Source organism: Haliotis rubra, unplaced genomic scaffold (assembly GCF_003918875.1).
Source record: "Haliotis rubra isolate DU_JTF1 unplaced genomic scaffold, ASM391887v1 Scf1068, whole genome shotgun sequence".
NCBI classification, from domain to species: Eukaryota; Metazoa; Mollusca; class Gastropoda; order Lepetellida; family Haliotidae; genus Haliotis; species Haliotis rubra.
This window is the reverse complement of record NW_025764968.1, coordinates 12,862-29,632: the sequence shown is the minus strand read 5'-3', so window position 1 is coordinate 29,632 and position 16,771 is coordinate 12,862.

Genomic DNA, 16,771 nt, shown 5'->3' with positions numbered 1-16,771 from the left:
TTTACATATTTACATAATTCCAGTTGGAAATGGAGCTTAATTTGCATACTTATCTATAGCACTTATTTTGTCATGATATAACTGTTTTGATATCATCAGATGTTATGTAAATATATTCATGTCATGTTTACTGATATATATACTTAGCGTACCGATATACCTGTGGATGTTCTACATATGGATTTTACAATTACAGTAGAACATGGTTATAGCGAACACAGATATAGCGTACAAACGGATATAGCAATCAAATTTAAAAGTCCCGTCAACAGTCCTGTATAATATCATTAAAATTATACGTGAATAACGAACTCAAGAGTAGCGAATTAACGGCTATAGCGAACTGATTTACTACCCGCAAGACCCAATAAACGACGTGATTAGCGAGCTCACTCAGTGTCAGCTCAGCCACTTAGCGGTACAGTATACATCAATCTTGTTGGTGGTGAATCAACATTGTTTGATGGTCATTAATTAATTAACAAAACAAACATATCGTGTTTAACCCGTTCAACACCGCAGGCCGAATAATCGGCCACAACGTTATGAAAAACGAAAGTTTTCGTTGACGAGGACGGTATCCATTGCCGTAGTATGATTGGCTGCCTTAGGTCACGTGTCTGATTTTGACCAATCACGATCCTTATAGCAGACTGTGGCGAAAAAGCGTCATTAGAAACCAATCTTTATCAAATAAAATCGCTTTTACAACTGTGAAAATACTCTCGGCAAGGGTACAGTGATATTGTTGATGTTCCAGAGCTGTCGAACGATACCAGACACCACACGATTCGCCTCGCATGTTATTCATACGAAGCTTCGAAAACGGAGGTATTTCCTGTTGTTGTGTCATGTTAACGAATGGAAAGCATGATTACATAAAAATGAATCAGAGAAAGAAGAAAAAGGCACGGGCATGTTATGACATGTCACAAATGGAAAAAAGATCGCTACAGTTTTTGCTTCTTTCGTGGTTTATCTGGACATTATAAATGTAAGCTTGCATTTTCATTAAAAAATAAATTTATTTAAGTTGTAGTTGTATTATTTCAATATTATTATAAAAATAAACTTCATATTTATCAACATGATATAGGTAATGTCTGTGAATGTCTACATCTCTACAATCCAAGATGGCGGTCAAATGTGAATAACGAACAACGGATGTAGCGAACTAAATTTCTTGGTCCCTTGGAGTTCGTTATATCCGTGTTCTACTGTAGATCTGTTTGCAACTATTGGCAGGAAAACTGCATACCACATTTTAGCAAATTAACTATCATTGGATATGAAAGACATCTTTTCCTGACATTACAAACTTCTTTGATAATTTGACGGTTAGAGAGCTGTAAGTGTTTTGATTTTGATGCCCAAGCCAAGCAATGCCAAATGTAAGCTTACCTGTTTTTTTCTGAAACTTTAACGCTCATAGGTGTTTTCCCTTGTGTTAAAAACTTTCTTTTCATGAACAAGGGGATTGTTGTGAGGCAGTAGATGTTGTGAATATACTTGTAGTAACTACACTTAACTGGAGACAAGAATAGACAGATGCCTGTTACAAGACATTTGGCAGTGACAACATTCTGGACAGTCGTGAGTGCACTTAGATAAATCACAGTGCCTGTTACTTATTGCTGATGTCAGTTTACCCAATGTAGTTTCTGTTGTCACTGTAAACGTAAATGTGTGTGTGTGTAAATTAAATGTATTGATTATTGATTGATCCTGTCTGGTCTATTACTCATTTCACAACAGAGTTCTGCACACATAGATTTTGGGATTCACTAAGTAACACTCTTGATGTCTTCAAGTTCTCCATCAGTATGACATTGATCCAGTCAGGGGTGCAAAATCGTTTTTATTCCAGTACCTGGCTTATAGGTTTGGTTGCAGCAAAAATAATGTCAGTGGTTCTAAAGAGTAACATAAATACTTGTTTAGCACTTCTCATAAAAAGTACTCAGATACATTCAACGGAGCCTGATCCCATGATGATAAATGATGAATGATTGTGTTTCAAGTTTGCGTTACCTTTATTTACAAATCTCAAATATGATCATTGCTACGTAACTGATTTATGAGTACACAAATGTTTCTGCTTGTAACAAGTCATGTGGAGTGATAACGTATGACTTCCATTCGCTTACTTCTCAATTTAAACACATGATGACAGCTTTAAGATGTTTGAGGACTTTTGTTCTCTGCACCTTGTGCAACTGTGAGTAAAGATAACCTGCACCAGCCATTTTTTCACCAGCGATGTAAATAGTGAAATCACACCCTGATCCATTATGTGGTAAACAACATCAGTAATAGAGCTATATGGCTTCGATTCAACATGCTCTCATTAAACTGTGATGACATCCAGTGCCCACTAAAAGCTCCTTACACATAAAACAAATCGCTGTTGGTTTGGTGATGACCTGGGCATGTCAACGCACAGTGAGCTGTTGACCAGTCTTAGCTGGAGTCTTGTTTGATGCTGCAATAAGCAGTATTACAGCCATATATGGACTACCCTTAAGTAAGTCAGGACCAGACAATCCAGTGATGGATACTGCAGGAATAAGGAAATGGAATTTCATGACACGTTATCAATGTAATCATAAAGTCTGGCCAGACCATAAAATCTTTCTTTGTTCCACAATGTTCCTGCGAAGTAACCTGTGAAATCTTTCTTGGTTCCACAATGTTCCTGTGAAATAACCTATGAAACCTTTCTTTGATCAACAATGTTCCTGTGAAGTAACCTATGAAATCTTTCTTTGTTCCACAATGTTCCTGTGAAAACATCTGTGAAATCTTTCTTTGTTCCACAATGCGCCTGTGAAGTAACCTATGAAACCTTTCTTTGTAACACAATGTTCCTGTGAAGTAACCTATGAAACTTTTCTTTGATGAACAATGTTCCTGTGAAGTAACCTATGAAATCCTTCTTTGTTCCACAATGTTCCTCTAAAGTAACTTTCTGTGGAGGTACCATTGTTAATCAAAGTTCCTGGGCACCTATGTGTGTACCTATAGATTGACTTCTTGTCATTTATCAGAGGCACTCACGCCAGAGGAACAGGTGAGCTAAGAACTGTGTTGACAATTCTTCCACATTATGCCTGTTCAAACATTCTAAACCATTCTGCACATTAAACAAATCAATCATTTACAGCAATTAGAAACACAACCTCATGGTTCGGTGTGGATGTTTTTCACTGGATGAATGCCTACAGAAGTAATATACAACAGAAAATATTTCTTACCATATTACCAACGACACTACATTTGAGAGTCTGGCCTTCACAGAAACTAACAGTTTGTTTCACAACACAACTGACAGTGACAATGTTTTTCCATCTGTTCTGGATATCTCTCACAAATCTCGTGGCATGCCAACAGCTGAGAGAGACATGGACAGAAATACTGGATTCCATGAACTACACAAGAGCTAAGAAGCCACCATTTCCTCCTGGACATTCGAAAGTAAATGTTTCTTTTTACTTTATACTTGGAGCTATATTGGACCTTGATTCTGTGGAACAGCTTCTAACATTCACTGGAGTCATTACAGGTAACTGGACTGATCCCAGTCTGTCCTGGAACAAGGCACTTAATAATGGAAGCATTGACATTGAGCCTCATCAAGTATGGCTACCGCAAGTTAATTTATTAAATGCTGTGAGTGACGCGTCTCTGCTCTCATCCAGATCTTTCATAATGATGATGGCAGCGTTTTCGCATTCACATCCGACATGTTCAAGACCATATGTGTGACTGATGCCTTTCTGTTTCCTTTTGATGAACAGAAATGTTAAATAACATTTCATACCTATCGAGACTATATCAACTTGCATGTTAACCCTATACCCCGTAATGAATACAGCTCATATATAAAGAAGGAGTCTGAATGGACATTAATACAAATGACAAGAGGAGATGCAAACTTCAGTGAAATTGCTCTCAATCAGTGACCTTGACGCTTGAGAGACAAAGTCTCTTCTATGTGTTAAGCATCATTATTCCCATGGCATTGACCTCCATCATGAATGCTTTTGTCTTCATCTTTCCTGCAGATTCCGGAGAGAAAGTATCCTTTCTGATTTCCATCTTTGTGTCACATGCTGTGTTCCTCAACTTTGTCTACGACATCATGCCAAGGACATCCACCAGAGTTCCAAAGATCATGATCTATCTCATCTGTATCCTCCTTCAAAGCTTCCTGGCACTCCTGGCTGTCACAACAACCCTCAGGATCAGGAACAACCAACTCCAGGGAGATCACAAGAGAGTTTCATCTGTGGCCGACAAGACAGAGGGGATAACTCTACAGAGGTGTCCAAGATGAAAGGCAGACTTCAAAACTTGGATGCTCAGAAGTTGGACAACATCCTCTTTGTGGTATTTCTATCCATCGCCATCATCAACACTGTTGTTTTTTGTTGCCTAACTCACATCTATGTGCAGCATAACTCTTTGGAGCTTTTGTTGATGTTAATTTTGCAGAGATTTTAATGCACTGATATGCCAAGAGATGTTCCACATACTAGCTGCCGAACTGGATGGTGTGTGGCAACGATGTCCTCTAATGTCATCCAGGGAGCAGGAGAATTGAATACCCAGCTATCTGTCAATGGCCATGTAGTTTGTTGATCTCCCAAATACCTCTGACAGTTTGACTGTTAGAAGATTTGTTTACCATTTTATTCAACAACTCAGAAGAACAATTGATGGAAGTTTGGATGTGTTTTTAACTCAACTCATTACCGATTTTGCTTGCGTTTTGTAGAACTGACGTAACATTTCGTGTTATAGATGATGGTGAATTAGTTTTCCATGTTATATGACATTTCTATGTTTTCATATGAAGTTAATGACATTGTTCTAGTAAGAAAGTATTTTTGTTATATTAAGTAATATCAATGTTATATGAAGGTATAAAGTTGGATTTATCAGGATTTATCATAACAGAACTGCTATTTTATTTGCCCAGTCAAATTGTACCAAATTGTATATTGTACCATCGGAGGTGAAAAGACAAACTTTGTGAATGGAAATAGATTAATGTACAGCAAACTTGCAATCCAACATCACTAGACATGATAGTTTATTTGTTGTTCCTGTTATGCTACCTTTTATTCAGTTAAGGTGGAAGTAGCAATCTCCTGTTTACACATGGTTTGGTCCAATGTATAAGTGATTCAGTTAGAAATGATCCGAAAATATAACATCAACGAAATTCTATTCCATTATCAAAATTAATTTACATCTTAAACAGTTATTTTAACAGACATAATATATATGGGTATCGCATTTAGTATAATGCATGTTTTCAAGGAACATATCTAATAAATAATTAACAGGCTTAGCACTTTGCGTTACATGGCTGGATACATTTTACATGTGGAAAAGTTTGACTAGTCAATGTTGGCTTTCCAGGTACTTTGATTGTCAGAACAAAATGTTGGCAATTAATTGTCAAATATGACTTCAATGAGCCTATAACGCGGGGCTAGGGTTTTGGATGATGAGGTGGTAATCAATTCGTGATTGCTGAGAATAATGTGAAATTTGTGCCATCACGGTATGCACGAAAAGCAGACCTTCACAAACAGGGTGAGAGGAAGTTGTTTCAAATGTTACTGTAAAATGAATACAAATGGGATTAGATATCATCAAATATAATGAAATCAAGGAAGAGTGTTTTATCATGTGTTTTCTGATATCATACATTTGCAGATGGCAGTGTCTACCCGCGCTATAACACGGTGTGTTGCATTCGTATTACAGATAGCATTGTAAGTACTCGGCTGATGGCAATTGTCTTTATGTTAAAGTTTTCTTTTATAAGTTATTACGATGTTCCAGTATTCGTCTGATTATTCAAGAAACCCTGAAATCTTTTTGAACATCTGACAAAATCCTGGCTATGTACGATGAACACTGTTCGTTGCAATCCGCACTGAATTTCCCTAGTAAACAACGTGATTAACCTCAGCTCAACAGCGGATTTGTTGATATGCTATTGTTGATGGCGTGAAGATGTGTGATCGCTGGGCAACTTTTTTGATAGAATTACCCAGCGGTTTAACCGATTCCGTGGGATCGCAAAGAGGGATGACTGTCTATGTTGTATAATTGCACTTGAAAATGTAAATACTTTAGGTTTGCACTCGCACATGATTGTTTAACATAATTCTAGTTAGAATTAAGCTTTATTTGAATACTTATCTTTAGCACTCATTTTCATCATTGAATAACTGTTTGAATATCTTCATATCATGTTGTATAGTAATGTCATGTTTACTGATATATTTACTTAATATACTGACATATCCAGGGATGTTCTACATGTTGCAATTAGATACATTTGCAACTAATGGCAATTCAACTATCACTGGATTTGAAGGACATTTTTCCTGAGATCACAAACCTGTGATGCGTGTCTGGAAACACATTAAATCAGTGCCAGCTTCATACACTACACTGAAGTCAAGAACAGACAGACGCCTGTTACATGGACAGTCGTGAGTGCACTTAGCAAAATCGAAGTGCCTGTTACTTATTGCTGATGTCAGTTATTTTACCCAATATATTTTCTGTTGTAAGTCTAAATGTCTGTGTTTAGATGAAATTTATTGATTGTTCATTGATCCAGTCTGGTCTTTTGCTCCTTTCACAATAGAGTTCTGCACACATACATTTGTGGAAATTATTACATGACAAGCTTGATGTGTATAAATTCTTCATTAATATGACAATGATCCCTTATGTGGTAAAAGTTCAGGTAAATTACAAAGCTAAGTGGCTTCATTTCCACCCCTGTCAACAAACTGTGAAGAAATCCAGTGCCCACTGAAAGCTCCTTACACATAAAACAGTCAAATCACTGTTGGTTTGGTGAATACCTGGACATGTCAACAGAGGTAAGAGCTGTTGATGAGTCTTGCTGCTTGATGAAGCACTTTACAATATTCAGACCATAAGCTGGTGATCTTTAATTGAGTCAGTCAGGACAAGACAATCCAGTGATGGATACTGTGTAGTATAATTACTCACTATCAACCTGGTCACAAAACCTGACCACACAATCCAGTGATGGATACTGTGAGGTATAATTACTCACTATCAACCTGGTCACAAAGCCTGTGATGGATACTGTGAGGTATAATTACTCACTATCAACCTGGACACAAAACCTGACCACACAATCCATTCTGTCAATGGTAACGCCAGCAAAGCTTTCAATGGACATGATGGTGGAATTTCAGTATAAGATGGTAGAATAATGATAAGATGGTGAGATTGGATAGTAGAATGATGAGGGGATGATGAGGTTGTATGGTAGAATGATGAGGGATGGTGAGGTAGGATGGTAGAATAAAGATAGGATGGTAGGATACTGCTTGGATAGTGAAACTGGATAGTAGAATGATGGTGAGATAGGATGGTCAAATGTTGATGTGATAGTGATAAGGAGTGGTAGAACAAGCATTGTCACTAAGGTGACATAATCCCCACCACAAATTACCAAATCAAACTTAACAAGAAGACAAAGTCATCAATATCCCCCGCAATGGCAAAATACTCTTCATGATTATGTCTACGAGTTATGATTATGTCAAATATTTAGGTGTGTATATAGAAAAGTGGAAGGAGAGTATTGAAAGGTTTTTAAAGTTCTGCTCCAGAAAGGAGCACTATCACCAATTTCAGTTTAAGTCAAACTTGTTGCCATGGAAATGACAACAAGAAGACAAAGTCATCAATATCCCCCCAATGGCAAAATACTCTTCATGATTATGTCTACGAGTTATGATTATGTCAAATATTTAGGTGTGTATATAGAAAAGTGGAAGGAGAGTATTGAAAGGTTTTTAAAGTTCTGCTCCAGAAAGGAGCACTATCACCAATTTCAGTCTATGTCAAACTTGTTGCCATGGAAATGCCAAAAATATTTTATTCAGAATTCCAAAACTACCAAAAGGCACCAGTACACCACCAGACCAATCTATGTGCCAAGTTTGGTGAAGAAATAGTGAACGGTTTTAGAGTTCAGCTCCGGAAAAGAGCACAACCACCAATTTCAGGCTAAGTCAAACTTGTTGCCATGGAAACGCCAAAAATATTTTATTCAGAATTCCAAAACTACCAAAAGGCACCAGTACACCACCAGATCTATCTATGTGCCAAGTTTGGTGAAGAAATAGTGAACGGTTTTAGAGTTCTGCTCCGGAAAAGAGCACAACCACCAATTTCAGGCTAAGTCAAACTTGTTGCCATGGAAACGCCAAAAATATTTTATTCAGAATTCCAAAACTACCAAAAGGCACCAGTACACCACCAGACCAATCTATGTGCCAAGTTTGGTAAAGAAATAGTGAACGGTTTTAGAGTTCTGCTCCGGAAAGGTGCACTACCACTAATTTCTGTTTTAGTCAAACCTGTTGCCATGGAAATGCCAAAAATATTTTATTCAGAATTCCAAAACTACCAAAAGGCACCAGTACACCACCAGATCTATCTATGTGCCAAGTTTGGTGAAGAAATAGTGAACGGTTTTAGAGTTCTGCTCCGGAAAAGAGCACTACCACCAATTTCAGGCTAAGTCAAACTTGTTGCCACAGAAACGCCAAAAATATTTTATTCAGAATTCCAAAACTACCAAAAGGCACCAGTACACCACCAGATCTATCTATGTGCCAAGTTTGGTGAAGAAATAGTGAACGGTTTTAGAGTTGTGCTCCGGAAAAGAGCACTACCACTAATTTCATTTTAAGTCAAACTTGTTGCCATGGAAAAGCCAAAAATATTTTATTCAGAATTCCAAAACTACCAAAAGGCACCAGTACACCACCAGATCTATCTATGTGCCAAGTTTGGTGAAGAAATAGTGAACGGTTTTAGAGTTCAGCTCCGGAAAAGAGCACAACCACCAATTTCAGGCTAAGTCAAACTTGTTGCCATGGAAATGCCAAAAATATTTTATTCAGAATTCCAAAACTACCAAAAGGCACCAGTACACCACCAGATCTATCTATGTGCCAAGTTTGGTGAAGAAATATTGAACGGTTTTAGAGTTCTGCTCCGGAAAAGACAAATTTGCACGGACGGACGGACAGAATCCATTTTAATACCCCCGCAAAACATTTCACATATTCTGATTCCATTAAATGTTTATACCAGTGCTAATCCTTGTTGTGTTCACTGTTTGCCTTGGGGATTACGTCAGTGGGCGTGAAACCAGCAAAGCGCACCAATAGTCTGTGATGCCCCTAAAGTCAACACTAATTTTGGGTAGTAAATCTTCATTTGTTGACTTCCAGGGCTTGAACCATTCAGTCGGCCATGGTAGATAGGTAAACAATGGGGGATTAACTATAGTCTATTGCAGTAAAGTAGACTTGAATCAATTCCACTGCACAAGTCAGACTTAGTTTTTCTTTTTGTTCGTTATGAGTAATGATAACAACTATTCAACCATAACTTTATGAAAAACGAGAATTCACTTCCAATTTGTAATGAAACTAATGACTATCAACTCAACATTTTACACCTGTACTCATTCAAGCTTCAAAGTTTTGACTCAGGATCATGAACATCACTATATGATAAAAGAGAATACGACTAACTATATTTTCAATGCAGTTACAAGTCCCTGAGTCATAGCAACAATGATACAGTGATGATTACAGGAAAATGCAATCTATATTTTCTCTCTGAAGATCTTCTTCATAATGTGAAAACCACTGACATACAATAATCAAATGTTTATGAGCTCAGCAGTGGAAATAAAACTTACACTCATGTGACCTAACACACAAAATGACAAACATTTCGGAATGGTAAAAGATACAATATAGCACTTGTTTACAAAACTGCACAGAGAAATATTGGACAGATCATAGTCATGCTCCAAACACAATCACAGTCCGCAATTGAAACATAATCTGACTTATCTGAAGAAACGGAATACATGAAAACATTCCTTAATGAGGCAGTTGATTTGGCACTGGTACAATATATTTGATCAATTGAAAAAAATATCAGCATTTAACCATTATGTGTACAGAACAAACTCAACCGGTTTCCATAATGATCCCATTTGTAGTATTTATTTGTATTAAGGCTGTTTGATCATTATCCCCTAATTATATTTGACATCAGTATGTAAACCTGAGTCCATTCTTGTTATTCCCAACCACACCTATAATCAATATGTGACTGTATGCCTTCCATTACATTCTGCTTATTTATGATGTGAAACACATTTAACGATAACAAGAAGACAAAGTCATCAATATCCCCACAATGGCAAAATACTCTTCATGATTATGTCTACGAGTTATGATTATGTCAAATATTTAGGTGTGTATATAGAAAAGTGGAAGGAGAGTATTGAACGGTTTTAAAGTTCTGCTCCAGAAAGGAGCACTATCACCAATTTCAGTCTAAGTCAAACTTGTTGCCATGGAAACGCCAAAAATATTTTATTCAGAAATCCAAAACTACCACAAGGCACCAGTACACCACCAGATCTATCTATGTGCCAAGTTTGGTGAAGAAATAGTGAACAGTTTTAGAGTTCAGCTCCGGAAAAGAGCACTACCACAATTTCAGGCTAAGTCAAACTTGTTGCCATGGAAACGCCAAAAATATTTTATTCAGAATTCCAAAACTACCAAAAGGCACAAGTACACCACCAGACCAATCTATGTGCCAAGTTTGGTGAAGAAATAGTGAACGGTTTTAGAGTTCAGCTCCGGAAAAGAGCACTACCACCAATTTCAGGCTAAGTCAAACTTGTTGCCATGGAAACGCCAAAAATATTTTATTCAGAAATCCAAAACTACCAAAAGGCACCAGTACACCACCAGATCTATCTATGTGCCAAGTTTGGTGAAGAAATATTGAATGGTTTTAGAGTTCTGCTCGAGAAACGAGCACAACCACCAATTTCAGTCTAAGTCAAACTTGTTGTCATGGAAACGCCAAACATATTTTATTCAGAATTCCAAAACTACCAAAAGGCACAAGTACACCACCAGATCTATCTATGTGCCAAGTTTGGTGAAGAAATAGTGAACAGTTTTAGAGTTCTGCTCCGGAAAAGAGCACAACCACTAATTTCAGTCAAAGTCGAACTTGTTGCCAAGGAAACGTCAACAAGAAATTTGAAATATCTTTGCAGGAATTACCATATTAACTCTAAAAGGCAAACATTTGAAAAAGAAACAAAGAGAATGAGAGATATTGAGCTTTTATTAGACAAATGGACATATGTAAATACTGACCAATTTCAAAGTCAACCTTGTTGCCATGGAAATGCAAAAATTATTTTATTTACAAATCCAAAACTACCAAAAGGCAGCAGTTCACCACCAGATCTATCTATGTGCCAAGTTTGGTGAAGAAACATTGAACGGTTCTAGAGTTATGCTCCGGAAAAGAGCGCAACTACCAATCTCAGTCTAAGTCAAACTTGTTGCCATGGAAACGCCAAAATTATTTTATTCAGAAATCCCAAACTACCGGAAGGCACCAGGTCACCACCAGATCTATCTATGTGCCAAGTTTGGTGAAGAAACATTTTAATACCCCCACAAAACGCTTTGGGGGATAATGAGTCATTAAGCTTAGTACGGACTTAGGACTATGAATGTTCAAGCAAACATGAGCGAGGTTTTGTGTGCAAATTTTAACCTATAACAATACCTATCGATGTTGACCAACTACAATCACATGCTGCCATTATCAATACAAGTATACACTCACATGCTCTGCGTAACGAGCACAAATGGAATTTATAGCTCACATGGATAACAAAGCGATATCAGAGCTGTCTGAAACCAGTCTGAAACCTGGCAGTCAGGAGACTGTTTGCTTGGTGAATCAATGTTCCTGTAAATCCTTCAGTTGTCAGGAAATTGTTTCCTATGTTCAATGTTCCTGTGAAGTAACCTATGAAACCTTTTTCTGTTCCACAATGTTCCTGTGAAGTAACCTATGAAATCTTTCTTTGATCAACAATGTTCCTGAGAAGTAACCTATGAAAGCTTACTTTGTGTGGAGATACAATTCTTTGGTTTAACAATGTTCTCTTTAAAGCCATTTTGGTCACCTATGTGTGCACCTATGTGTGTACCTATAGACTGTCTTCTTGTCATTTATCTGAAGCAGTCACGTCAGAGCAACAGGTGAGCTAAAAAGTGTCTTGACAATTCTTCCACATTATGGCTGTTCAAACATTCTAAACCATTCTCTATATTAAGGAAATCCATCATATACTGCAATCACAAACACAATCTCATGGTTAAGTGAGGACTGATCGTGACAAAGTATTTCCATTTGTCCTGGATATTTCTCACAAATCTCGTGGCATGCCAGCAGTTAAGGGAGACATGGACTGAAATACTGGATTCCATGAACTACACAAGAGCTAAGAAGCCACCATTTCCTCATGGACATTTAACAGTAAATGTTTCTATTTACTTTGTACTTGGAGCTATATTGGACCTCAATTCTGTGGAACAACTTCTAACATTCACTTGAGTCATTACAGTTAACTGGAAAGATCCCAGTCTGTCCTGGAACAAGTCACTTAATAATGGTAGCATTGATATTGAGCCTCATCAAGTATGGCTACCGCAAGTTAATTTATTGAATGCTGTGAGTGACACCTCTCTATTCTCATCCAGATCCTTCAGTATGAGTCTAAATCATGATGGCCATGTTTTGGCACACACATCCGACATGTTCAAGACCATATGTGTGACTGATGCCTTTCAGTTTCCTTTCGATGAACAGAAACGTGAGTTAATATTTCATACCTATCGAGATTATATCAACTTGCATGTCAACCCTATACCCCGTAATGAATACACCTCATATATAAAGAAGGAGTCTGAATGGACATTAATACAAATGACAAGTGGAGATGCAAGCTTAAGTGAAATTGCTCTCCAATCAGTGACCTTGACCCTTGAGAGACAAAGTCTTTTCTATGTGTTAAGCATCATTATTCCAATGGCCTTGACCTCCATCATGAATGCTTTTGTCTTCATCCTTCCTGCCGATTCCGGAGAGAAAGTATCCTTTCTGGTTTCCATCTTTGTGTCACATGCTGTGTTCCTCAACTTTGTCTACGACATCATGCCAAGGACATCCACCAGAGTTCCAAAGATCATGATCTATCTCATCTGTATCCTCCTTCAAAGCTTCCTGGCACTCCTGGCTGTCACAACAACCCTCAGGATCAGGAACAACCAACTCCAGGGAGATCACAAGAGAGTTTCAACTGTGGCAGACAAGACAGAGGGGGATAACTCTACAGAGGTGTCCAAGATGAAAGGTAGACTCCACAACTTGGATGCTCAGAAGATGGATAACATCCTCTTTGTGGTATTTCTATCGGTGGCCATCATCAACACTGTTGTTTTTTTGCTGCCTAACTCATTTTTTCTGTATGTTTTGCACTTGTTTTTCATGTAAAAACATTGTGGATATCTTAAGCTGTTCTGTTAATGTTAAGTTTTAAGAGTTTTTGATTAACTAATATGCCAAGAGATGTTCCACATAAACGTTTGGGATTCGGACAGTGTGTGGCGATGTGTCCTCCAACATCGTCCAGGGAGCAGGAGAATTGAATACCCAGCTTTCTGTCAATGGCTGTCTGTATTTGTTGACATCCCAAACACCTCTGACAATTTGACTGTCACAAGATTTATCTACAGTTTGACTTAACAACTCAGGAGAAAAACATTATTGAAGTTTGGATGTATTTTTGAACTCAACCCGTTATATATTTTGTCTCTAGTTCTGTTAGAATTGACATGACATTTCGTGTTGTAGATGATGGTGTTAAATTGAATTAGATTTCCATGTTATAACATTTAAATGTTGTCATATGAAGTAATTGGCATTGTTCTAGAAAGTAATTTATATTGTTATATCAAGTTATAAATGTTATGTGAAAGTAATCATGTTGGATGTATCAAGATATCAATTCATTGTTGTACCTGTGGATGTTTTATCCTAAGAATTGGAAATTACATGACGTGTAATGATTCTCGTCACCATGTTGATAAATCAAGTTATCAATATCATATGATGGTAATGATGTAGGATTTATCAAGATATCAATTTACTATTGTACCTTGGGATGTTATATCCTTACAATTGGCAATCATAAGATGCGTCATGAGTTGTGTTATCATATTGTCATATGAAGTTATATCAATGTTATATGAAGGTAATAATGTTGGATTTATCAAGATATCAACACTGTTGTTGCAAAACATACATATCTATGTTGCATGATTCACTCAGAACTTGAAAATACTTACTGTTGTACCCATGGATGTTTTAGTTGGTAAATATAGCATGTGAGTGAGTGAGTTTAGTTTTGCACCACGCTCAGTAATATTACAGCTATATGGAGGCGGACTGTAAATAATCGAGCCTGGACCAGACAATCCAGTGATCAACAGCATGAGCATCGATCTATGCAATTGATATGCTGACATGTGTCAACCAAGTCAGCAAGCCTGACCACCCAATCCCGTTAGTCGCCTCTTATTACAAGCATAGGTTACTGAAGATCAATATTCTAACCCGGACCTTCACGGGTCAAATATCCTGGACAAAATAGTTAGGGATATATGTAAATCCAGTATAATACATGTTGGTGCCATGAATTTTCTATGCATTGAATAATAATGTGGTGTATTTAGTGGAGAGTATCTTTTCATATTGTTCACAAATATATATTATCATCAAATAATGCTTTATATTGTATACTTTATCACTGAAAAAATGTTTTTGAACATTATAAAAGGTCTGAGCTCAGACTTACAGTTTAATACTTGGGCTCACGTTTGGAAATGTATTGCAACATAGTTTCTTGTGGCATTAAAGAAGGGTACTTCCTGCACATGTTTAGGGTAAAATTAGATCAATTGAAGTAAAACTCAAGGGGAATCATGTTTATAGATGACATCAGTATCGGCTTATTTATGGAACATTCCATATATGCCATATATTACCGCAGATAAGATGACACCTTAACTTGACCCTTCAAATCAGTATCAAAATGGTATGTTCCATAGATAAGCTGACCCCGAAAACCCAGGCTCATCTATTTGTCGTGATCAGTCATTGGGAATAGTGTCAACAAAGCAATATTGAGTTACGCAAGTTTATCCTCTGATATTTACAACTTCGGTCCACAATATTCACAGCAATCACTATCTTATTATATTATTGCATCTACTCATGCTTCGAAATGAAGTGCAGTTGACAGAAAATGGATATGTATACATGTTTTGTTTCGCTAAAAGTCATATTTGTTGTTGTTGGACGATTGCAAGTCAACAAACTGTTTTCGCGGTGGAAATAGCGAGATCGCACGAAACGTCCTCGGTAACAGGTCAAATTGTTCCATACATAAAAACTATCCGGCAATACACCAAAGTGCTGTCGCATATAACCCTAGTTATGATTATAAATAATTTACATTTACAGTGCAAAACCAGTCATTGGTAGATCGGGGAAATGTGTGTACAGTTGATTGCTATTTCCGGTCCTGTATATGAGACAAATACACACGGTAATCATAATACCTGCATTTGATACAACACCACCAAAAACAAATAAGAACTGAAAATCTTGTTTAGTGATGTTTAATTGCAAATTTGACGTCTTTACTGACAAAGTCGTCTTCTCTTGCTTGTTTACGAGAAGTAATACGATGTCGTTTTCTTACCCTCTAAAAATGGTTTGACGAAAGTGTAACCTGTAGATAAGCCGACCCCTTCTGCAGACTGCTTTTTTGTTAATCCTAGTTAATATAAAGTACTTATTTCACACAATGCATTTTCTGTTGTCACTGTACATCCAAACTTGTGTTTAAATTAAATTATTGATTGTTCATTGATCCAGTCTGGTCTTTTGCTCCTTTCACAATAGAGTTCTGCACACATACATTTGTGGAAATTATTACATGACAAGCTTGATGTGTATAAATTCTTCATTAATATCACAATGATCCCTTATGTGGTAAATAACAAAGTTCAGGTAAATTACAAAGCTAAGTGGCTTCATTTCCACCCCTGTCAACAAACTGTGATGACATCCAGTGCCCACTGAAAGCTCCTTACACATAAAACAGTCAAATCACTGCTGGTTTGGTGAATACCTGGACATGTCAACAGAGGTAAGAGCTGTTGATGAGTCTTGCTGTTTGATGCAGCACTTTACAATATTCAGACCATAAGCTGGTGATCTTTAATTGAGTCAGTCAGGACAAGACAATCCAGTGATGGATACTGTGTAGTATAATTACTCACTATCAACCTGGTCACAAAACCTGACCACACAATCCAGTGATGGATACTGTGAGGTATAATTACTCACTATCAACCTGGTCACAAAACCTGACAACACAATCCAGTGATGGATATTGTGAGGTATAATTACTATCAACCTGGTCACAAAGACTGACCAGACAATCCAGTGATGGATACTGTGAGGTATAATTACTATCAACCTGGTCACAAAGACTGACCAGACAATCCAGTGATGGATATTGTGAGGTATAATTACTCACTATCAACCTGGTCACAAAGACTGACCAGACAATCCAGTGATGGATACTGTGAGGTATAATTACTATCAACCTGGTCACAAAACCTGACCAGACAATCCAGTGATGGATACTGTGAGGTATAATTACTACTATCAACCTGGTCACAAGCCTGACCAGACAATCCAGTGATGGATACTG